This window comes from Callorhinus ursinus, unplaced genomic scaffold (assembly GCF_003265705.2).
Source record: "Callorhinus ursinus isolate GAN/ISIS: 27379988/994484 unplaced genomic scaffold, GSC_fseal_2.0 scaffold24, whole genome shotgun sequence".
Classification (NCBI taxonomy): domain Eukaryota; kingdom Metazoa; phylum Chordata; class Mammalia; order Carnivora; family Otariidae; genus Callorhinus; species Callorhinus ursinus.
In genome coordinates, this window is record NW_027397086.1 from 21,325,814 (window position 1) to 21,350,377 (window position 24,564).

A 24,564-nucleotide genomic window follows, 5' to 3' on the forward strand; every position below is an offset into this window, starting at 1 on the left:
TTTCTGCACCAAGGAGAGCCTAGGGGATCCCTGGGATTAATTTGAGGTTCCTGACCTCAGAGTGGTTATGAGAGGAGGGGGGGTGGTAGCTGGCTTCTGCCTGCCAGACAGGAGGCCAGACCCTCTGGCACTTTGCGTGGGTTCTCTCACTTCCTCCAGGCCATGGCTGAGTGAAATGGGCATTACAGTGCTCGGTTTGTAGGAAAGGACACCAAAGTTTGGAGATCCAGAGGTTATGCATGCAGCTTGTCAGAGCTGGAGCTCAAATTTGAATCTGTATCTCCATCCCTCTGAGACTCTTTGCTTTGTTGAATGTCCCATGGCACCTAGTGCCATATTGGCAAATTGGAACCTTAGCAAATTGGAGGGACTTGATGGGTCCATTCCTATCCCTGGCCTCACTCAGAGTCCCTATTCATCCCTCAAAATCAAAGAGAACATATAATTTACCATCCACACTGGAGACTTCCATAAAGGAAAAGGTTTAACTGTCTATTAAATAATTACTCCTATACAGCAGGCAAAACCTGGGACATGATCTGCGTCACCCTTGTAGTTGACAATATGAAGTTCTCTGCATAGGTCAGGGGTTGAGAACTAGACATGGGAGTGAGTGTTTATTGGCAGGAGAGAAGTGGGAATCAAGGAGTGGACAAAGTGGAGGTCATTGGAGAAGATGTGGAAGAGGCAGAGTATAGAGTAAGAAAGAAAAGGAAAAACGCTGATAATCCTGGAATAGTCCCTTTCAATCTTCTTTCTGTACACCTATTTTTAAATATTATAATTGAAACCATATAGTTTGTATTCTGCCTTTTTCACTTAAAAATTTTAAGAGCATTTTCCAATATCTTAAAGATATCTCTAATATCTTTAAAAATATTGTATTGTCTGCCTAATTTTCTATTGTAAAGATGTAACAATATATGCCTAAGCAGTCCCTTTCTCTTTGGACATAAAATTTGTTTCCAGTTACTTGATTCCATAAATGGTGTCACAGTGGATCATATTATAAGTCAATCTCTGTTCATACTTCTTTTAGCTTGTGGGGAAATACTAGAATTTCCGATAAAAGGGGTATATGTGGTCTACGTTATCCCCTCCCCTTCTCCCTGTCTTGAAAAAACTGTGATACCCAGAGCTGTGGCAGCCTTTTTTTTTTTTTTTTTTTTGACAATGAGGTGCTCTGAATGAATTAAAGGCTGAAGGAATTGCATGACCCCTGGTCTTGACATTGATGAAACACTGAGCCAATCCCAGAAGCCAGACTTAACATATGTGAGAAAATCACCCTCTGAGTGTTTACACCGCTCTGTTTCAAAGTCTCAGTTTCCTGAAGCTGAACGCTTTCCTGCCTGATATAAGTGGAAAAGGGGAAGTGAGTTGGGAAAGAATTGCCTTTAATGGGCTGAGGAAGAGGGAACGAGAGTAGGATGGTGAATATTTATAATTTGCTACTCTTTCTTGTGGTTCTTTTTCATAACTTCTTCATCCTTTTTCATAACCTACGATATGTAAAGCACCAGCAAACACCTTCACTTCTGCTCTACCAGCTGCTTACCTCCCCTATCCATTTTTACTGCCAGTTCCTTTTTCATTTGATTTATCATATATATATTCTGTACATTGAAGTCTAGAGTCCCATAAGTGCTTCAGTCTTACTCATAAGTAATCCTGTATGTATGAGAATTATGCAGTAAAGCAACTCGTCCTGGAGGTAAAATTACTAGTCCACCTATTAAATCACATATCTATGGAAGTTTCTTTGGGCAGCAAAGACCAACTGACACAGAACAAGAAGGAAGCATGCAGGTGGCCTGGGCTTGTACCCCACCACGGACCTGAGGTCACATCCATCAGGCCAGGACCCCTGTCACTGACAGCTCTCCTTGTTTGTCTGTATAATGGACACTGGAATGCTGGCCTCTATCCACAGTAAGGGAACCTTACAAAACAACATCCATTAAGTCTACCCCTCCATTTGTCAAAGGGAGTGGTAATATTAGGGCACTGTGTATGGGATGAAGGCAATGGGAGGGGAAGCGTTGATTTAAAGATTTATTTATTTATTTTGAGAGAGAGAGAGAGAGAGAGAGAGAGTGTGTGTGTGTGTGTGTGTGTGTGTGTGTGTGTGTGTGTGTGGACATGGGAGGAGGGGCAGAGAGAGAGAGAGAGTCTTAAGCAGACTCTGCACTGGGCACAGAGTGCGATCTCATGACCCTGAGCTCATGACCTGAGCTGAAACCAAGAGTCAGATGCTCAACCGACTGTGCCACCCAGGTGCCCCAAGGCAGCAGTGATTTAAACCTACCATAAGCACAGCAATGTGCTAGGCATTTTATTCTCCAGCTTTTTTCAGGTATCTCTTGTCTGAGTGATTTTTATTTCCAAAGTGAGGCATACTTCACTGACCTCAGTCAATACTGTGCTGATGCTCAGGGAAGGCTAGAGGGTTGCAATTACCAAAATAGTTATGAACATAGAACCGGGAGTCGAATCCTCGCCCCATCACTAATGAGTGGTACGATCTTGGATGAATTACTTAATCAGTTTCTTCAATACCAAAATGGGGAAAATATACGCGGCCATGTCAAAGGGCAGTGGTCTGGAGGGAATGAAATGATCCATGTGAAAATATGGTGCGCGGTGTCCAGCACATTGTAAGTCAGTTTTCCTTACCAGTGTTTCTCCATCAGTGCTCTCCAAGGAACCTCGGCCCCTTCCCCTCCATACCCCCTCATCCCTGACTCCCGGACCCTAGAGAGAGGATCAGAGTGGGGCAGGCAGGCAGCCTCTGCTGTCATGTCCGTAACCAGAAACAGTATATTAGGAGAGCTCTTTTCATTTCTTTTAAACAAGAACAAATCTTGAAAAAGGGAGTGTGAATGGCTTCATTTACTGGCTGATGGAATTTGCTTGTCATCTCTGAATCCGCCCTCATTTTCCTCAGATTCAACACCTTCCCTTTCGTGAGCATGGAGCATTTTCTGAGGGTAGCCTTCCTGGACTCAGTGCCTGTCCCGCAACTTCCCAGGAGGGGGAAGAAAAGGCCTCTTCCTGCAAACCCCTTGTCCGATCCTCCCAGTTCTTGGTTTCTCACTTTGAAGTTAGATCGTTGCTTGGAATTTAGACTTTTAAACAATTATTTGCATTTTTTTGTATTACCTCTATCTATATCTATAGTCTTACGAGTTTTCTCTTCAAGACATCACTTGTTCAGTCATTGTCTCCAAAACTTGACTGTCACAGTGTCATTGTCTTTCTTCTGTATCCATTTGATCCATTATCAAAAGAAGTTCCCCACCCACTCTCGGCCCCACTGAGCGCTGTGTCTCTCTATCATTGTTACTGCCAGAGATTCCTTCTGCATAATTGGCCCCTATATTTATACTTGAAAAAAACTTTGTTTGAAATACGTCCCAGAAAGGAAAGTCCCAAGAAGGTAAACCGGTGATTGCTTCAACCTATCTCTTTAATTGTCTTTATTTCTTTTTCTTTGTTCCTTTTTTTTCTTCTTTCCTTCTTTTCTTTCTTTCTTTTTTTCTTTCTTTCTTTCTTTCTTCTTTTAACTAGCACTAGTCTGAGATCTATACGTGTCAGTCTCGTAGGAATGAATCAGACCCCCTCCCTACTTCATCCCCCATCTTAAAACTCACTTCAGCTCCTTTGGTAGCTTGACTGATACCATATTCTTCTCTGCTTCCTCCTCAGCCAGTTCCCTGGTGCATTTGGCATCTTTAGCATTCCCTGGAGCAACAAGACCCCTTAAGATCCACCCCCAAATCCCTCAGCTCCCCACTCCCCTTTTATTTTTCAATTTGTGGAAATAAAATATGTTATCCATCTCCTGAAACTGCCTCTTCAGTTGTTACTGATTAGAATATCTGGATTTAGAATACATCATGGGATATTTAGAATCAATAGGTGTGTGTTACAAACAGAAACAAGAAACCAAGATGATCACCATCAGATTGTCAAAAGATCAGGATTGAAATCTTGAATCCAGTTTTAGCTCCATAGCCTCAAATAAGAGACTTAACTTCCTTAAGCTTTCATTTATTCCTCTGTAAAATGAAGACAATCTTGTCAAATTCACTGGAAAACACACAGGAGATAATATAGGAGAGAGATTTCTCTACACATATTTGATACTTTGGAGGTTATTATTATATAAATATCTTAAAAGGAATTTATTCTGAACAGTTTTAGATGTCCCTTGATGTTGTAATCCCACAAACCCTACAAAAGTAAAAGGATCCAACCTATGTTACCTGGTTTTTCTTCATGGTCATATAGATCAGTGGTCCTGCAATCCTGTCACTGCTCTGCATCCAAGCTCTGGAAATGGCCTCAGGGAAAAGCAAGATGTTTGCCCAGTCAGAAGGGATGATAAAATAGATCTTAGATCATTGAGAGTCCCCCTCTCTCTTTAGTGTTTCCAATCTTTTTATAAGCTCTATTATAGGCCCTTCACCTTTTAGTCCTGGTTAAGCTAGAGGCTAAGGATTTACTCATGAAGGGTACATGAGGCTCGTAAGGGATTGGTTATATGTCCCAACATGGCCCCCCAAATGGTACCAGAGTGCTATGAAGACAACAGCTCACCAGTCATGGAAAACCCATTTCTTAGACCCTCTTCTTACCAATGGAACCTGCTGAGTGTGAACAATGATCAACCATGACTTCGCTTCTTGGAGGCCACTTCTCTCAAATAAAAAGAGTCCTGAGCCGAACTAAAGACGTTTCTGGTTCCAGCTCTGCCAATATCTCCCTGAACAGTGAGCCTGTGGTGGTCACTACCATTCTCTGGACCTCCAAGTCCCTTAAACACTGATATTCTGGGATGTTATCCTGCATATCTTCCCTATAGCCTTGACAACAATCCTAAAGCACTTTCTGTCCTCCCATGCCTTTCAGCTCTGAATGTGCAGTATACCTGAGCCAGATTGCCAGAGCTACTGTCCCACATGCCCTCAGTGTTCCAGGCAGAGCTGACGTGAGTTGATGACTCTTGCTCATGGTATTGGGGGTGCATAAAGAGATTTATGTTGGTACATGGAATAAATCTGCATGTTAAGATGCTTCCAAAGGCAATATAGATGGTAAATTATTGCTCCCGATACAGGTTTCCATTTCACTCTCAGCAAAGCAAGACCTGGGACACTTGGAAGTCCATGTTAAGGATTTAGCTAATTAGTACTCTGGGGAAGCGGTATAGAAAGGGCATTTGGAGTCCAATCTAACTGAATTCGTCTCCATTCCTACTGTCTCTATGACCTTGGAAATATAATTTAACCCCTCCGACCCTCAGTTTCCCATTTAGAGTGTTGGGACAATTAATCAATGGTGGATGTTTCTAGAGCACCACTTAGTAAATCAAAGCATAATGACGGCTTAAGAACAAATTGTAGCGGCTGATAGTGATTTCCTTCCAGGGTACAGAGTATGAAAAAGGGGGAAAAAATAGCTTTGCAGTGGAAGAACCTGACAGATACTACCTTGGTGAGGTGATCAAGGTCAGTATCAATGGTCCTAAATCATGTTGATAGATGTACACTTGATATGACGTGATGATATGATGTGACACTTTACATCCATGAGAGCTTCCTCTTACAAACCCATCACCCCGGTCTACTCGTGAGAAAGACATTACATTACGAGAGGGGGAGAGCCTATAAAATACCTGACCAGTACCCCTCAGCACTGTCAAGATTGTCACACCCAGAAGGAGCCTAAGGAGACATGACCACCAAATGTAATGCGGTATTCTGGATGGGATCTGGGAACCATGAAAACCACAAACAAGGTAAAAACCGAGGATATCTGAATAAAACATGGACTGTAGTTAATAATAGTGCACCAATATTGGCTCATTCACTGTAGCCTATGTACCCTACCGGCGTGAGACGTGAATAATGGGAGAGCCTGGGTGCAAGGTATATGGAAACTCCATACAATCTTCTTAATTGTCCTGTAAACCTAAACTGTTCTAAAGGGAAAAAAAGGCCTATTTTAAAAAGTGGAAGATGATAGCCATTTTCTGCAAAGAGTCAGTATTTACTGCCCTTGTGGGGAGTGCCCTGTCAGTGCGAGGCCCAGTGCCGGGTGCCCGGTTACAGACAGGAATGAGGCTGGTCCTGGCCTCCCAAAGAGCTCAGAGCCTATTGGGAAGTCAGCCACGTACTGAGACACCGCATGAGCAGAGATGGGAACGATGGGCCATGGGGACGGACACTCGGCCATGCTTCTCCTAGAAGGCTCTGGCATTGGTCTGGAAGAACTAGTTAGAGTCTGCCAGGTAGGGAAGGGGCTGGTGGCCTCTGGGCAGAGGGAGCTGCATGTGTAAAGGAACTGAGGAGGGAGGGGGCAGTGGGGAGAGGAGCGTGACAGCCATGAAGTGTGGAGGGACATGGGGAGTGACATGAAGCCAGAAAAGTCAGAACTTACTTATTCCACAGGTGGGGCTGCTGGCGCAAATGACCACATACTCAGTGGCTTCAAAAGACCAGAGTTCTATTCCGAGTTCTGCGGCCAGACTTCTGACGGGCAGGTGTCAGCGGGCCGCACGGTCTGAAGGCTCCAGGTGGGACTCATTCCTTGCCTCGTCCTGCTTCTGGTGGCTGTCAGCGTTCCTTTGCACGGACCTGCACAACTCCAGTCTCTGCCTTCATCTTCACACTGGCTTCTTCTCTCTGCCGGTCTCCACATTCTCTCTTCTTCTTATAAGGACTAAGGACACCTGTCATTGGATTTAGGGCCGACCCTAAATACCGGATGATGTCGTCTCAAGACCCTGAACTTAATTACACCTGCAAAGACCCTTTCTCCAAACAGGATCACCTCCACAATTTTCAGATGTTGGCACATGGACATATTTTTTGAAGGTGGGGGGGGTCACTATTCAACCTATTTTAGTGGCCAAAGAAGGACTGTCTGAGATGCGGACATTTATGTAGGAAACCGACTGGCAAAGAACTAGAGGACGAGTGTTCTAGGTAAAGAGAATAACATGCCCAAAGACCCTGAAGTGGGAAAAAGCTGTGTGTACGTCTGACAAGCTAAAAGGACACAGCAGAGCTGGAACCTGGTCGGCAAGGGAGACCGGAGGCCAGAAGACCTTGGAGGGCTAGGTAGGAAGTTCCCAGATTATAGCTGCTCAGGCTGGAAGGGGTCTCCTAACGACTTGCCCCGAGCTCCAGACTCATTCCCTCTCCAGAGCTCTCCTTTTTACCTCCCCGCCGCTCTGGAGGGCCTGTGTGCAGCGCATTGCCATAATTCAGGATGCCAATCGACGTTGCAGGAAGAGGCTCTTTGTTTCCACCCCTCTTACGGCCATGCAGCTGGAGAGGCAGCAGCTTCAGAAGCCACAGTGAGCCTGGCTCTCAATGCCAACTTCCAGTTTCGATGAGACATGCCCCATCAGGCCCCGCTGCAAGCTGCTAGCTTGTGCCTTTGAACAAGCCTCGCCTGGTTTGGTTTCAGGCCATTCAGGCAACTGGAGTGTGGGGCGTGAGCTCCAGGCCGAAGTTTCCTACTAGGCACGGAGACCTGGGAAAGTGAGTGAGGCCCTCAAAATTTCTCTCCCCTCACCTTGAAGATAGAAATGAAAAACCCTGTCTTGAAGCAAGGCTATGAGACTCAAATGAGATGCTGTGTTTGAAAATGTCTTGTGACTTCTCAGGTGTTCTCCATCCCGAGGGAGGTGCTCTCAATAGCACTGATGCTCTGGGTGTCTCTACCCGTCTTCCTGGAGGCAGGAGGTGCTCGGGACCCAGCACATCCTATCATCTACTCATATTCTCTGCATGGGACAGCTGCTTGGCATCGTTTGTCACTCCGCAAGGGGTTAACATGCATCACGTCCCATTTAGATATCATCATGGAGCCAGCTCCCCAAATGGAAAGAAACACAACTCAAATTTGTCTCTCTATAAAAAGCAGCCTGTCTTTGAAATTCGACCCCACTGAAAACCTACTGAATTGAGCATGGAGGGAAAGGAGAAGAAAAAAAAAATGTGTGTAATTAATCAGTATTTTGTCCAACCCAATTTGGTTTCAAGGACATTCATGAAGACCAACATACCTATCCAGGCCAATCCAGGGAGCCCTGTGAGTGGCCACGTGGACTTGAACTCCCTGTTGTCTGTAGTCCACTCATTTGCAAACTGGTTTCAATGAAGGTAACAGTTTGTGGTAATAGGAAACATATGCGCTGGTGGCCACTGTCAGTAAAAATAGCCAACATGGCCTGTGTGGCCAGACACAACGTCAAGCTAAGAGCAGGAAGACAAAAGCTGTGTGAAGGAAGGAAAAAGTTGTTTCAGAAGCCTAGAGACGGGAGGCTGCCTGACAGGGGGAGGAGGTGTCAGGCACTGGAACATGAAGCGAAGGGACTTGCCAACATTTGCATGAGACACCAGCCCTCCCCAGCCTGGTTTTCCAAACTCTCATGCCCCGGTGGAGAGGGGACAGAGAAGACTCTGGTAACAGAGCTAAGGCTCAGCACATGTACAGATCACTGTGGGATGTGTGTGGGGCACAGAATCCTTTCTCTCCTAACCGTCCTCAGAGATGCCGGAGTCTGAAGGAATGACGCAAGGAGGTAAGGCCAGAAATTAAAAAAAAAAAAAAAAAAAAAAATTTTAAACATAAATTTTAGGGTGCTTTTCAAATGCAACGCAATAGAGCATGGATTTGCAGATTGTGAGACCTGATTTAATCTGTCCATACACACACTTTTGAAGCAAATTATCTAATCTCTCAGAGCTTAGGTTTTTTTAGTCTGTAAATGGAAGATAATGTAGCCAGCGGTTGTTTTCAAGGGTACATGAACTGATGCTCCTTACTGTTATTTACAGGATAGAAAATGCTGTTCAATCATTCGTTCAACAAATATTTATTAAGTACCTACTAGGGGCCAGGCATGGTTGCAGAGGAATACATCAGTGAACAAAAAAATAAAACTATCTCCTCTCACAGAGTTTACATTCTAGCTGTAAGTAAAATATAGCATGTTGGAAGGTCAAAAGTGCTATGGATACCAAAAAATAGGGAAGGGGATCAGGAGGGCTGGTATCAGGGTGCAGTTTTAAATGGGGGTAGTCAGGGAAGGCTTTGTTGAGAAGGTCACATTTGAACAAAAGTGGAAGGAAGTGAGAGAGCGAGACATGGAACTGTTTGGGAAGCTAGTATTGAAAGCAGAAGAAACCACTGTAGTGAAGGCCCTGAGCAGGAGAGAGCCTGGGGTACCCAGGGGCAGCAAAGAGGCGAGTGTAGCTGGAGTGGAAGGAGCCAGAAGTCAGCGAGGTACGGGGGCCGTGGGGACTGTGGGAAAACTTTGGCTTGACTCTGTAGAAGTGAAGCATCTTGGGAAGGTTTTGAACAGAGGAGTGAAAGGACTGAACTTCGTTTTTTAAAATAGAATGGCACTAGCTGCTGTATGGAGAAGAGTTTCTAGATGAGCAAGTCCAGGAGCAGAGAGTCTTGTCAGTTGCAAGAATCCAGGTGAAGGCAAATGGTGTCTTGGATCAGAATGCTAATGAGAGAGGTGGTGAGAAGGGGTGGGGTTCTGGAATATATTGTGAAAATAAAGAGAGCCTCCAGGATTTGCTGATAGTTTGAACATGGATTTGAGAGAGAGGAGTCAAGAAAGACTCCAAGGTTTTGAGCCTCAGCAGCTGGAAGAAGCTGCCACGTGCCAAGATGGGGATAATTTGTAGGTGAAGCAGGTTGAGTGTGAGATGCTTGTTAGACATTCAAGAGGAGGTGCGGTGTGTAGGTAGATGACAACTACAAACATGTGGATGGTATTTGAGGCCATGAAACACTAGGTCACCATGGGAGTGAGTGAAGCTAGAGAAGATAGAGATGTTTCTCCATGGGGCATCAAAGGTGTACAGAGCTTCAGGAGCCTTCCATACGTCACCTTCCAAGTTCATGAGCTACAAGAGCAATTCTCTGGAGAGTCTATGTGGTTGTGAAACCTTGTAAGAGAGATGGATAAAATATGATCATTTTATATACCAAAAAAGTAAGAACCAGAGAAGTGAATTCATTTGCTCACTGTCAAACACCTGATGAAAAGCAGCACAGGAATCCAAACCCAGGTGTAGCTGGGCCCCAGGGCCCTTCCCGGGTGGGACAGCTGTCCCCCAGGGCTGTGCTTACTTCTAAGGTAGACACACATCTTTCGTCCTCGAGGTATTTATCAAGCTTCTCTGAGTTTGACATCTAAACCAGGGCATTCTAGCAGTTAAGTACTTTTGTTTTCCAAGCTGGAGGTCTTACCAGTCTTGAAAACTCAAAACATGTCATGAAAAACTGTCTTTGGCAAAGAAGAGCAACAGCAAAGGAACGAGAGGGAGAGAGAATGACAAAAAAAAATCTTGTCTTCCATTTTCCCAAAGGTATTCACTGTCTCCTGGGCTCTAAATCATCTTCTCTATCTTTGGAGGAGGTAGATATAAGGCAGATACAATATTCCTTGTCTTCTGTGTCAGGCATGAGGGAGGGATAGAAAAATAAAGTGATCTATGTGGGGTCACCAAGTGACGCCTGAATGTGACTTGGAAGAGGTCCTGGTTCCTGTGCGCCCCTCCTTTCCCCTCCCCAGGAACACAGCCTATCAAACACTGCTGTATACCATGTGTACACAAACTGGTATAAATAAAATACTATTTGAAAATCTGTGGAGGATTCTTATCCACTCTGGTTGCAAAACGCTTTTTGAGAAGCTACTATGTATGTTGACATTCATCTTAAAGTTGAGTGAGCATGGCTTGAAAAGATTAAGTAATTTGAATAAGGTTACTATACAACAACAACAAAAAAATGTAACTTTTAAAAATCTTATTGGGGCACGTGGGTGGCTCAGTAGGTTAAATATCTGACTTCGGCTCAGGTCATGATCCCAGGGTCCCGGGATTGAGCCCCTCATTGGGCTCCCAGCTCAGCAAGGAGTCTGCTTCTCTCTCTCTCTCTCTCTCTCTCTCTCTCCCTTTGCCACTCCCCACCACTCTCTCTCTTTCAAATAAATAAATAAAATCTTTTAAAAATGTTATTATAATCCCTAGAAAGTAAATAGAAATCTATTTTTATAAGCACTTCACTTGGGCATCTACAAGAACTACAACAAGCAAGTCCAGCTCTGTCTGGTGTCGCTGTTTTCAGCATCCTAACTTCCTCTGTCTTCTCCCTTCCCTGTTTGGTGAACAGCTCTCCTTCTTGAGAACCACCTCATGTTGATCCTCTTGAAGAAATGGCCTGGATCTTCTCCATCCTGGCATCTTCAATGCCTTTCTGGTTTCCTGACATAGTGCAGGACATGGCAAATGTTGGCTCAGCTGCACTGAGCTGAATTTAGTAAGCCGAAGAGGAGGAGGAATAAGGTTGTAACTGTGTAGGTTAGGGTCAGACTAAGCTAAAAGAGCCTTGAATGCCATGCTAAGCTGTATGCATGGCATACATCTGTAATTAGCTGTATTTAGCTGTAATTAGCTGATTAGTACCAGCGCCACTGCCTCGGGTAGCCCCCAGGTCCTGCATGGCCGTGGTGGGTCGTCTTACAGGAAGAAGCTTGCTGGGTAAATCTAAGTGGGGGTGGTGAACACATCTTCCTCATAAACTTCAGAAAAAAATCTACCCCAACACTTCCTACTGTTTTGTTTTGCTTTTTCCAGATTTGAAAACTGGACTTTATTTTTTTCCTTCCCACTCACACCTGAGGCCTTTTCAGGGGTGCTGCCAAAGAAAACCAATTCCAAGACAGGGCCATTTCAGGCTTATCCTGAGTCCACAGTAGGGAGATGGCGCGGAGGAGATGACATTTGATGTCTTGAGATTTCCTGCTCAAATTTACAACCCAACAATTTTGTATGGGTTGTCTCAGTCAGATGAGCCCAGGAGAACTGTTCAATTGCATTCAACTTGTCCCATATTTATTAGCTACGCTAGCACAGGAGGAAGAGAGAAAGATACCTCTTGCTCTTAAGCAACTGTCTGTCCACCCAATGGGGAGGGAAGAAACAGAAATAGACAGATAAGCTCACAGTAAAGCAGAGCCCGATGCTAAGACATGGTGGCCATGTGCTGTGTGGACGTAATCACGTGCAGTTAGCGGAGGCAAAACAGAGACTTCCTTTGGCAATGACATTTGAAACTGGCCTTCAAGAACACGTAAGATTTTGGGCGCCTGGGTGGCTCAGTCATTAAGCGTCTGCCTTCGGCTCAGGTCATGGTCCCGGGGTCCTGGGATTGAGTCCCACATCGGGCTCCCTGCTCGGCAGGAAGCCTGCTTCTCCCTCTCTCACTCCCCCTGCTTGTGTTCCTTCTCTCGCTGTCTCTCTCTCTCTGTCAAATAAATAAATAAAACCTTAAAAAAAAAAAAACATGTAAGATTTTGACGATAAAGATGGAATGGGAAGGAGGTCATTCTACTCGGAAGAAACAGAAGGGCTAAGTGAGGGAGGCAGAAGGTCCCAAAGAAGTGGATTCAGAGAGCAGTTGCTCTTTTTATTTGACATGAGCTATTTAGGGACCTCTGGTGACATTTTCTGAGCCGTATATTGAGGGAAATGTAGCCTGGTTGATTCTAAATACACTGGGTTTGGGAGTTAGGGATAAATTATACATATATATAAAAGAAGGAACTGGCTCATGTAATGATTATGGAGACTGACAAGTCCCAGGATCAAGCAGGGTAAGTCAGCAAGCTGGAGACCAGTGGTTCAGTTCTAGTCTGTGTCCAAAGTCCTGAGAACGAGGAGAACTGATGGTTAGTTCTAGTCTGAAGGCTAGCAGGCTCAAGACCCAGGAAGAGCTAATGTTTTCGTTCAAGTCTGAAGTCAGCAAAAAAGCCAATACCCAAGTTTGAAGGTAGTCAGGTGGGAGAAATTCTCTCTTACTCCAGGCAGGGTCAACGTTTTTGTTCTACTCAGCTGGACCTTCAACTGATTGAATGAGGCCCATCTGCATCTTGGAGGGCAGGCGATCTTATTTACCCAGTCCACTGATTTAAATGTTAATTTCATCCAAAAACACCCAGAATAATGTTTGATCAAATATCTGGGCAGCCTGTGGCACAAGCAAGTTGACACAAAATTAACCATCCATCACAACCATGTATTTTATTTAGTGGTTTTAAATCTACCTCCTTACTGTAGGGATATAATGCATAAATTCTTTCTAAATTTGTTTTCGGGCTTTTGTTTTGTTTTGTTTTGTATGTATTTCCTGGACCAGGGAAATGTTTTTTTAAAGAGGGAAATAACCATAAGTTTATTAACCTGTTATTCTTCCAAGTAATACAATTAGAAATAATTTAAAATAAAAACAAAAACATCTTCCACCAGTTGCTATGTCATTTCATAAAAGGATGACAGTTTTAACACCCTAGCCCCTCCAAAGGGAAAGGCATTAACTCAGAAAGAAAAACCATCTTTTCCAGAAAAAGACAGTTGGCAATCTAACACTGTCATTTTAACAGGACATTTTTTTTTTAATTTGAAATAAAAACACAATGTAAAGTTGCATCTAATTATGCTGTAGATAATATTTCTCTTGACAGAAGTTGTCAGTTGAGATAAGTATATATGCACCATATTACAATACAAAGTGAGCTTGAGTCTCCAACTCGTTTGTCACTTCATTATTAACACTGTCATCAAAAATACAGTTTCAAAGAGATTTATTGACGGAAATGGAAATCATACACTTCTCACTGCTTCATTCAACTTGTAATATCCTGGGCACACTCAGAGAAATGCGTGAGCGGCTCAGTTCACCGGAGTGTTAGCAGCTGCGTCTCCTTTCTTCCCCCAGAGCAGGAAGGAGAACTCAACACTGTGGCCCAGGAGTCCGGCTGCTGAAGCTGACAGGAAAGGACCTGCCAGTAATTTTTTGTTTTTTCCTGCCTGGCTACCCACGGCCAGGAGGACTTTCTCCCCCTTTAGCCTGACATGGAGTGCTCGGAATGTAGCTGAGTGGAACGTCACGGAGCTGACTTCAACACAGGCAGCACCTTTCCAAGTGTGCATATCTGGAAAGCGCTCAGCTAGTCTAATCCTCTTACTTTTCAGATGAGGAAACCGAGCCCCAGGGGCCTGGAGATCCAACTTGAATCAAAGTGGGTTGAGGACGCCCTGGCCTGGATTTGGAAATCAGGCCCACGTCTCCCTGGCAGCCAGTATAGCTTTGACTTTTACCCACATTCAGATGGCTTCTGGTACCTGACGGGCCGGGCCCGCCATGGAGCATCATGTTAGGTGGATGCCTGTCTCTCTCACCTGTTTAATGCCCCAGGGATTCCAGACCTGGGTCCTTCCACAATCTTGAACTCTACTGCACTTGAACACACACACACACGCATGCATGCACGCATGCACAGACACACACCCAAATCAGAAAGGCGTAATTACAGAAAGATAAATCATCCTTTCTGAAACTTATCTGAAGACTGAAGGCCTGGCTCTAAACCTAAGTCTAAGGGACCTGGGGTCCCACTGCCTATTTACGTATGTCTCTGGATTTGTCTGGACAGTAAACAGTATGTGTTATGTTTTTAATACCACCTCGGGCTAAGCCCTGTGTCTAGCATTCTACATGCATGATCTCATTCATTATTCACAAGACCCTTTGAAATTGAAATGGATGTGCCCCCCTTCTATAAGAGTACTGAAGCCTAGCAAAGTTTCTGTGACTCCCAGAACCACACACAGATGAACGGCAGAATGTAAGTTCAATCCTTTGCCAGGTCCCAGTGTGTCCTCGACCAACATACCACGTTATCCAGGACCAGTCGTATGGCAGGTGCAGGAGGAGAATTGTTCAGATGAAGAAATGCATGCGTAACTTCCTCCTTCCACGTGAAGATGCTGCCCCACCACCCCCCAGATCAGGCCACCTCCAAAGTGATTCACGATATGTCCCATTAAATGTGTGTGCCACAGCTCTGACCATAACCTTCACACAGACTAAAGGTGTGCTAGTTTGCTACACTTTTAATTTAAATACTTGGTGTAAGTTAGACTTGAGGCCTGGGGAAGTCCCTAGATCTCTCCCTTATGGCGGGGGGACGGGCGGGGGGCAGGGGGTGCCGGGCTGGGCTCCCATCTATTCGCGCACAATTGATTGTTTGAAGGGAAATGCTGGCCCTCACAGGGCCCCCTGCTGCACTTCATCTCACTGGATTTGGCTCATTGTTCCAGCCAACTGAGATCATTTAGAAGTTTGATTTTGTCATCAATCATTTCTTCTATCCCTCCCAGCTGCATGTCAGCCACAGATGTGATAAGCGGACTTTATATGTCTTTGTCCAAATCACTGGTACCAAATATTAAGCAGGACCAAGCACATTTCTCTGGGGCCTGCCTCTGCCATGATCCCAGGGCATTTGCATGAACCTTTAGTCCAGCCTTGGTCCATGACCTTATCATGTTGTTTTGGTTTTTTTATGCAGTATGCAAGCTCATCAGGAGTTGAGCCTTGCTATTACATGCCTTTTAATCCTCACTGGGCACAGTGCTGGCCACTGGAGAAAAATTCAGTGTTTGCTGACCAGGGCAATAAACAGAGCCATTGATTTGGAATCAGAAGCCTCGGGTTCAAGTCCACTGGCTACATATAAGCTAGTTATCTTCCCAGGGCCTCAGTTACTGTATCTATAAAATAGGGATAAGGATCACTGCAGACACCCTCATTCAGGTGTCGTAGAGCTCAGTGAACGACGGACATGAATGTGCTGGTTCACCCAACCCTAGTTGTGCTTTTATGCACATATTTCTTCAGTCTGAAATTCATTTCTCCTTCTTTATCTGATCAACACCACCCTCACCCTGTTCTCCTCCTTCTGCTTCTCTGGGAATCCTTCCCTGGCCCCCTGAATAGGCCATCACCACGTCCTCTGAGCCCCCATAGCACTCTGTAGGACTTCACTGGGGCCCTTGTCCCCATATGTCCCCAACTGTCTGGCTACTTGTCCATCTTCCCGTCCAGACGATGGTCTTAGAAGTCAAGAGCTGCACCTTACGTATCTCTGTGCTGGGCATCAGAGGACACTCCATACCAGGTTTATGGAACAAATACGAATGTTGCAATCCTGTTCTTGCCTTAATTGTGACCGCAGGGAATGGTATGGCTGCAAGGGTTTTGCTGGGGCCATGGGCAAGGGCACCCAGGAGCACCCCTCTAATGGGGCTGGATGTTCTAGGAGAAACGTGGGGGAGAAACAAAGGTGGGTCTGATGACAAAGCCAGCTTCACAGCTCTGTGAGAACAGGGATCATGTGTGTTTTGCTTGCCAGTGTCACGGGGTGTGATCCCCAGCAAGCAGACTCTGAGCCGGAGATGTGCACCCAAGAAGTTTCCTGGAGAGAGTCTTTGGGATCAAGCCCTGTGAGACAGTGGGGGGAACAGGACTGGGCAGACGGCCCTTCAGAGTTGTCTCAAACTGAGACAAGACCCTCCCGTGGACCTGTTTCGGATGAATGCTGCCTAAAAGAGGAAGTGAAAGCTTGGGCTAGGCACTTCTCTTCAGCTCAGGACATTCCCATAAAGAGACACGGCTGAGGGCTGCCAACACTCACGGCTGCTGGAAACCTGACCTCCTCGGTGCTGGAACAGGAACATCTGTTATGTCGCTGTGCCCAACAGCGTCGGGCTCACTGTGGCCCCTCGGTGAGCACACGTTGAGTGAATGAAGGAATCTGCAGCCCACCTCCCATGGAATCCTGTAGGTTCCCTGTGGGATTTCCAACACCCATTCAGTCCATTCACCTTTAGAATGTGCAGCCCCGTGGCCAGGACTGTTCTCGGCTCAGGGGCGAGTAAGACGTGTTGCCTTCGCGGGAGAAGAAAGAGCAACACATAAACAACCAATCCTATCCCCAGGGGAGGACTTTAGGTGGAGTAAGCTCGGAAGGCCATGCCAGCACCAAAGAGGCAGACGGCTTCTTGAAGAAGAAGGGCTACATTGAAACTGAGCCCGGAAGGACAAGAAACAGGCAGGTTCCAGGAAAACACGCAGCGGAAGCAAACAATACTGGCATGACGGACCCCGGTGTGGCCCCTGTGGCGGAGGTGGGCCAGGCGGGGCTCTAGGGGCCTTGTGGGCCAGGCTGCAGAGTCTGCACCCAGGCAGCAAGGAAGGGTTTCTGGCAGTGGCCTGATAGCCCAGGCTTGTTTTCTCAAAAGAACACGGGGTTCAGTTCCCTGTGTCATTTTCTTTCCAAGAGCTCAACAGAAACCAGCCACCTAAGCATGTGCCATCCCTGTGGCCTCCGCCCAGAGCAGAGCATGCACTGTCCCCGCGGCGGGGTCCTCTGACAGGCTGAGGGAGCCGCTGCCCCTCACGAGCAAGGGCGTATTCTGCAGCTCCTGAGGGTGCGGTACCAGTGAAAGGAAAACCAGTCAACACGGAGAAGTCGGGGCGACTCTTCCCACACCTAAGGGGCAGTATCAATCACACACTGGGAAGTCTGCTGCCCCGGGAGTCTGCATGGGGTGCCTTCCGTCCACCCTCGGAGGCTTCCTGGGTCCACTGTCCGGGCAAGCCACACACCCTCAACTTCCTCATCTATAAAACGAGAAAAAGCACTGAACCACACTAGTGGTAAGGACACTCCAATTAACCCAAGGTGGAGATACGGTTTTATGTGTATCAGATTGACAAAGCTTTTTAAAAGATAATGATCCGTGCTGATGATGGTGGATAATAGAAGCTGGCTCGTTCCCTGTGGGTAGGTGTGGCAGACAAATCAACAATTAAGTATCGAGTCTTTGAAATTCACATCTCCTTTTACCCAGATATTACACTTCTAGGAATTTGCTGTAAGATAAATTGAGAAATAAAAGGGGGGAAATGCATGTTACACGGTGTTTAGCAAAGCATATTGATGAAAGCAAAAATGTCCGTGTATGGAAATCGCCTAGATGTCCCTCAACATCTATTAGAAGATAATTGTATTAATAAATTACAGCACACCCATATGTTGGAGTACTGTCCAGGAATGCGAAATTAAGCTTGCAGTTTTGATTTATTAACATTAAAAATGGTTGCAATGCAATGCAAGAAAAAAGAGTAAAATTTATTTATATTTCAATCCCAATTTTGTAACCACAATAAAAGCTAGAAAAATATCTTTTGTTGTTATTGTTATAAAATTGGGATTGAAATGTCGTTTTGTATTTTTTCACTTAACGTTGGGTTATAAGTGACTGGTTTACCCACAAATTAACTCATTATCAGTCTGGATACTAGGGCAATTCTAATTTCCTACTCCTTTTTTTTTTTAAGTATTTTAAGGATTCCACAATTACTGTTTCTATATATTTTTTGAGAATCAGAAAAACCCAAACATAATTTTAAATACTAATAATGTGTGCCTCTCTTACTGTAATGACAAGTAAGAATGCACATGAAGGAGCCCTATAAACAGTGAACCCCATATGTCCGTGAGAATGCATTCCTTTCTGAACCTCTGCATTTCTTTTGATGAAAGCATCCTGCAGGAAGGACAATGTCCATTTTGAGGACCTGGTAACCCGGAAGGGTCTTTGGTAGGCAACAGGTGATTTATTGGCAGTATCTGAAGGGTGCTTCTTAGCTATCTCCCTGGCCCTTCCTGTCTCTCCAGTCTCACTGTCCTGTCCTGTTCAGGTCTCCATCAGCTCCTTCCTGTACCGCTACATTGGCCCCATTTTTTATCCTTTCATCTCCTGGATCCCGGTCTCCTTCAGCCCTCATGCGAGAGCCACCGGGGCTAGTATCCCACCATGTACCTCTGACCACGTTATTCCCATGCTGTTGCCAAAGGGAAAGTTCAAGCTTCTCGGTGTGATGCACGAGGCCATGAGTAATCTAACCTCCATTCAATTGTCCAGAGGCATCTCCCACTTCACCATGCCTGAAAACATGCCCTTAGGTGCAGACAAGCTCTAGTAGGTTAGTTCCCCAACATTGTACTCTTTTTTAATGCCTCCATCTTCCTGCAATGCTCTTGCCCCCCTCATTCATCCTGAAGTCTCCTGTTCAGCCTTTCCAAGCATTCTCTGTGAAGTTGCCTTTTCTCCACCCCCCAGCCCCTGCCCAAAGATGTCACTTGTGACATTAGTAATTCTAATGTAGGTAATTCTTGACATGTCTGTCTCCTCCATTGGACCACAAGCTCCTTAATGAAGTATTTTATTCATCTTTGAAACACTGCCACCTAGCATGTACCCAATACAGTCCATGGATTTGTTCACACTTTCTTGAATGAATTTTGTCAGAATTGTACCCATGGCGTAAAGCAAATCATACCTACATTTGCCCTGGCTGTTCTGTAATGCTGACTTCACGAAGTCCCCAGCCACCCAAGTGATCTCTCATAGTTGTCATGTGGAGGACAGGAGAGCTTTAGGGGAAAAGCAGAGCCCCTCAATTACCATTTCTGACAATCCTCATTTTAGCTCAGGTCTCCCCATGCAAACAGACAGTCGACATGTGATTGGAGAAGAAATAGAAGTATGTTTCTATTAAAACCATGTTCCTTAGGTTGTCACTCTGAATTTATATCCCTCTGGCCCTTGCCAAGTTGGCTCTTGGCTATACTCTGTCCTGAAATGAGAGCATTCTTCTCATAGCCCCAGGAGATGCCTACAATGCCTGATGATTGAAAACAGACCTTGCAACATAGATTTGGAAATTTGTAGAGTCCAAAGCACCACTGTCCTATATAACCTTCCCCAGATAACAGCATCTCTTCGCACCTCTGATTAGAGTTTTGCCAGGTAGAAGAAGTCACTGCTTGAATGATGCTCCTGCTACCCAAGAGGATGGGCAAGAAAGAAAGCTGGGATGGTGAGAGTCAATCAGCTCGGGGCACAGGAAAATGCCACACACGGTTGGTGGGTTTTGGCCTTTCGGTAGAACCAACCATGGGGTATACGTGCCTCTAGGTGTTTAAATCAATAAAAACAAGCGATTATTGGGTACTACTATTTACAGCATCCCTTGCTGGGTCTGGTGGGGAATGAAGGGTTAAGCAAGAAGGTCATTGCCCCCAAACTGTTCATTTACACCGGAGAGGAAAAGTCTGGATCTAAGTCGCCATGACTTACAGGAGAACAGGATAAGTATTATGAGCCATGGAAAGTGCTGTGTGTGTGCCAGTGGGCAATATGGAATGATGAAAAGAGCACAGGCTTAGCAGCCAACCAGATTCAGGCTCAAAGGCAAGTTTAGCCTGTTACTTTTAGGCAAAGTACTGCACCTCTCAGAGCCTCAATTTCTTCCACTGCAAGATGGGTTCCAACAACCACTTCACAAAGAAGGAGTTAGGAGGAGTTCAAATGAGATAGAGCAAGTAAGGACCTGAACCACAGTAGCCCTGGCTTCTCTTCCTTTCACTGCCAGTCAGAGCTAAGACCCAGTGACCCCACAGATAACCCTAGGCAAACACAGGTCCCGGGGTGGGGGGGTGGCAGCAAAGGAAAGCAGAGTCTGCTCTGGTGAAAGCCTTTGCCCTGTTCTTTTGGTTTTTAGAAGAATGTCTTCCTGTTCAGTGACCTTCAGTCTACATGTCTTTGGACTTAGCAAATGCTCTGTCAGACAGGTTAAACGCTTCCAGTTCACTTGGATTACAATTTCTGTCAGCCTGAGAAACTGAGCTGGGCTCACTCAGACCAGGAACTTAGGAATCAGGCCAGCAGCCCGTCGCCTGCCTGGAGCATTAGATGAATGCCTGTCCCAAAGAGGAGAGTGATGGGGTCACCCCTAAGGATCCTCATGTCCAGAAGCAAGACATTCATAACCTGAAGCCACCCTCCCAAGAGCGTTGCCCCTGGATCTACAAAATAGTGAGATCCTTGAGGGCAGGGGTGCATCCGATTCAGCCGACATCCCATTTCTAGGTCAGGGCCTCACGTGGGTTGGATGGGAACCTGTTTGTGTCAGAAGAAGTCTTCACCCTTAACTCCTCACTTACCCCCAACTTGCCTGCGGAGGCTCCTTTTCCACCAGCTCCCCTGATGGGTGGAAGGATAAATGAATGGATGTAAACCCACATGCTTCCTCCTGAAGGCATCAGAGGTTCAACAGGGAGCAGGCTGGGATAGGGGCACTATTACTTCTCTCTTTTGAGTGGAGAGGTGTTATGAATTGACTGAATCCCCCAAAATTCATATGTTGAAGCCCTAACCCCAAAGTTATGGAGATACTGCCTTCGGGAAGTAATTAGGGCGAGATGAGATTATGTAATAATCATGAGGCCCTGATCTGATGGGATTAGTGCCCTTCTAAGAAAACACACCAGAGAGCTTTCTCTCTCCCTCTCCCTCCCCCTGCCCGCCCCCAAGCGCACATCAAGGAAAGCTCATGTGGGCATACCATGAGAAGGCAGTCATCTGCAGACCAGGAAGGGAGCTCTCATCACGGCTACGCTGCCACCTTGACCTTGGACTTGCTGCCTCCAGGACAGTGAGAAAATCAATGACAGTTGCTCACCCTCCCATTCTAGGGCATTTTGGGATGGCAGCCTGAGCTGACGAAGATAGGAGGGAAAGACAATTCTTCTCTAGCAGTTGACACCATCATCCACCCACATGTCCAAGCCAGAACCCTGAGAGTCATCCTTGACTCCTCCTACTTCTTCTACCTTTCTCACTTCATCACGAAGTCTTTTTTTTTTTTTTTTTTTTTTTTTTCACCACGAAGTCTTAAGAAACCATGTCTCCAAGCTGCCTTATTCTCTGCCAGAGCTTCACCAGAACACTCACCAGGGCCTCTACACGCCCTGGACCTATCACCAGTTCTGACCCTAAACACTTCTCTCGGGGGCTGCTGCAGCAGCCCCTTGATGGTCTCCTGCCTTTAGTCTTTCCACTCAAATCCAGCCTCCAAGGGATCATTGGAGCTACTTCATGAAACTTGACCTGCCACTGCCCTGCATAGTGCCCCTCCTGGATTCCTATTTATCCAAGCCTGGCCCATTACCTGGACATAACGAGGCTTCAGATAACCCACCTCTGCCTACCTCAAAGCCTCATTTGTCAGCTCAGCATGATGCCCCCAGCCCCTGACTCACCTTGCAGGTTCAGCAGGCTGTCCTCTCTCAAACTGCTGCATCTTCACATCCCTAGCCTGTTTTCCTGCATCCCACTCTCCCACTGCCCCCAGCAAATGCCTCCTTGTTCTCTAAGACTCGGTTTGAATCTTTCTTTCCCAGTGGAACCTCCTCAGTCAGCCTCTGACACCCTCCCTCCAGGGTTGGAGACCTCCTCTAGGCTCCCATAGCAACCCCAGCTCATGGCCATCCTGATGTTTACTGTAGAGTATTTTTGTTGACCAATTCCTTGTCTGTCTCCTTTTTAGAATCAGTGTCTGAGGTTTGCGGGGGCTGCCATAACAAAGCACCATAGGCTGGGTGGTGTAAACCACAGAAATGTATTGTCTCATAGTTCTGGAGACTAGAAGTCCACAACCAAGGTGTTGGCAGGCTTGCTTTCTTCTGAGGCCTTCTCCTGGCTTGTAAATGGCTGTCTTCTCCTCCGTGTGTATTCACACAGTCTTCTCTCTGTGAGCTAACATCCTCTTCTTGTAAGGACACCGGTTGTATTGGATTAGGGCCCACCTAATGGCTTCATTTTTAACTTCATTATTTTTAAAAAGTCCTATCTCCAAAAAATAAAACAAAATAAAAATCCTATCTCCAAATACACTAGGTTTTAAGATTTCAACCTATGAATTCTGGATGGGGACACAATTCAACTTATAACAGCCAGCCATAAGCTTCTCGAAAACAGGCACTGTGTCTCATTCACACTGCATCACCAGGTCTAGCCCAGAGCATGGGTCATGGCAGATGTCTCCGGAATTATCTGTGGAGTGAAGACACTCCATGAAATTCTGAGCCAGTCAGAGAGACTGCTCTCTCTGTTCTGTGATGGCCAACTCTGGGGACTCCCTCCTCAAGTCTCATTTACTCTTTGAATCAGACAAACCAACCAAATCAAAAGAGAGAGAACATGTGGTAATGGGAGGATTGTTTTGCTATGGACAACCAGCCTGGACTCCAGGAACTCAGTTAACTTCATTCAGTTAACTTCTCTGAGATTTCACCTCTTCAAATGAAAAATGAACCACTGGAAAAGAACCAGTGGTTTTCATTCTGGCTGTCCACTAGAATCTTCTGTAGAAAGCCCTGGGCACTGATTATTTCTTAAGGGTCCCCAGGTGATTTAATGGGGAGAGTTGAGTACCTCTAAGACAGAAGATAGAAATGGTGACCTGTATCAGCGGTTGTGAGGGGCACCCAATCTTACTGATGTTCACTTAGCTGGTAGGAGGGGCAGGCAATATCTGTCCTGGTTTAGGCAACAATGAGAAGAGTTTCAAAAGTTCCCTATACCTGAGCAGTTTCAAGTTCTTGGCAGATGGTAGAAAGGAAGAAGCAAAGAATTATTAACTCATTCACTGTGCCAGGCACTGCGTTAGGCGTGTGATCTCATGGAGTCACCACGATCCTGGGAATGTTCTGCCCATGTTACAGGTGAGGAGACCTGGATTCAGCAAAGGGAGATGACTTGCCTCGTGTGGCCTCATGTGGCCTGCTGGTGGGAAGAGGAGTCCATGTTAGAGGTGAGTGCCGACTGCATAGCCCGGTCTTGTGGCATTGTCATGTGCAGAGCGGTGACCATCCGGGGCCTGGGCCCAGGATGGTGGCTTCCAGCAGGTGCTCCACAAAGATTTGCTACAGGAAGGACATGAAACAGCACCTACTGAGCACTCCCGCGTGCTGTGTGATGTTCTGTTTGCACATTCTCCCCCCACGGAGTTTGGTAGCATCGCCAGATTGTACAGAGAGCGGGAGAGGTTAAATAACAAGTCTTTTTGAATATGTTTCAGCATCTGGGGAAAAAAAAAAAAAAAGACAAAGCTAATTCTTCCTAAGGATTAGTGAAGGTCAGACAGCTCATGTGCCCCTGGATCGGGGATTCCAAACCCAGGTTTCTCTGGCTCCAAAGCTCACGTTTCCCCTCCCCACACTCCACTCCCCCCTCCCCACACTCCACTCCCCGACACATTCAGGACTTTGCCAGGCAACGTCCTGGAGGCACTGACAGGAGCTCACCGAAACTTCCTCTTCTTCCATGTGACGGGTCTCTGTTGGAAAGGGCTTCGGCTGATCTTCACGTGCTGCTTGCACTCTCAGCTGCCTGGAATCCTGAAATCCTGGGCCCAGAGTGGAGTCTTAGGAAGGAAGAAGTGTATGATTTGGCTATGACGCTGTGCCCTGGGTAGGTTGCCCTTCTTAAGATTATGTAACCACAAATCAGCCGCCCGTGAAGGCACCCTCAGCTCAGCACGATTTCCAAGGCCAGGCAAGACCCAGGGTGGAAGGGGGGGGATTTCCCTCTAGAATGCAACTCAACTGAGTATGTTTGGGGACAAGAGGTAGGAGTGATGGTGGCTGTTGAGCTCTGGCTTTAGAGCCCCAGAGATCAGGATCTTCCCCCAGGAGAAGCCAGTTAAGAGGACCAGCCTACTCTGTGCTCCCCTTCTGCCTGCTAGATGCTCACAACAACCACTCAGACT

General features: G+C 46.1%; 1 long non-coding RNA gene across 1 annotated transcript; it reads right to left on the bottom strand.

Annotated features, from left to right (window-relative positions):
- Positions 1–8,877: 8,877 nt before the first annotated feature.
- LOC141369965 (uncharacterized) lies at positions 8,878–24,212 on the bottom strand. Its single transcript, XR_012373571.1, has 3 exons — positions 24,101–24,212; positions 23,557–23,719; positions 8,878–9,980 (listed from the first exon to the last, which is right to left on the bottom strand). It is a non-coding gene; the product is annotated as an uncharacterized lncRNA (long non-coding RNA).
- Between the last annotated feature and the right edge of the window lie 352 nt (positions 24,213–24,564).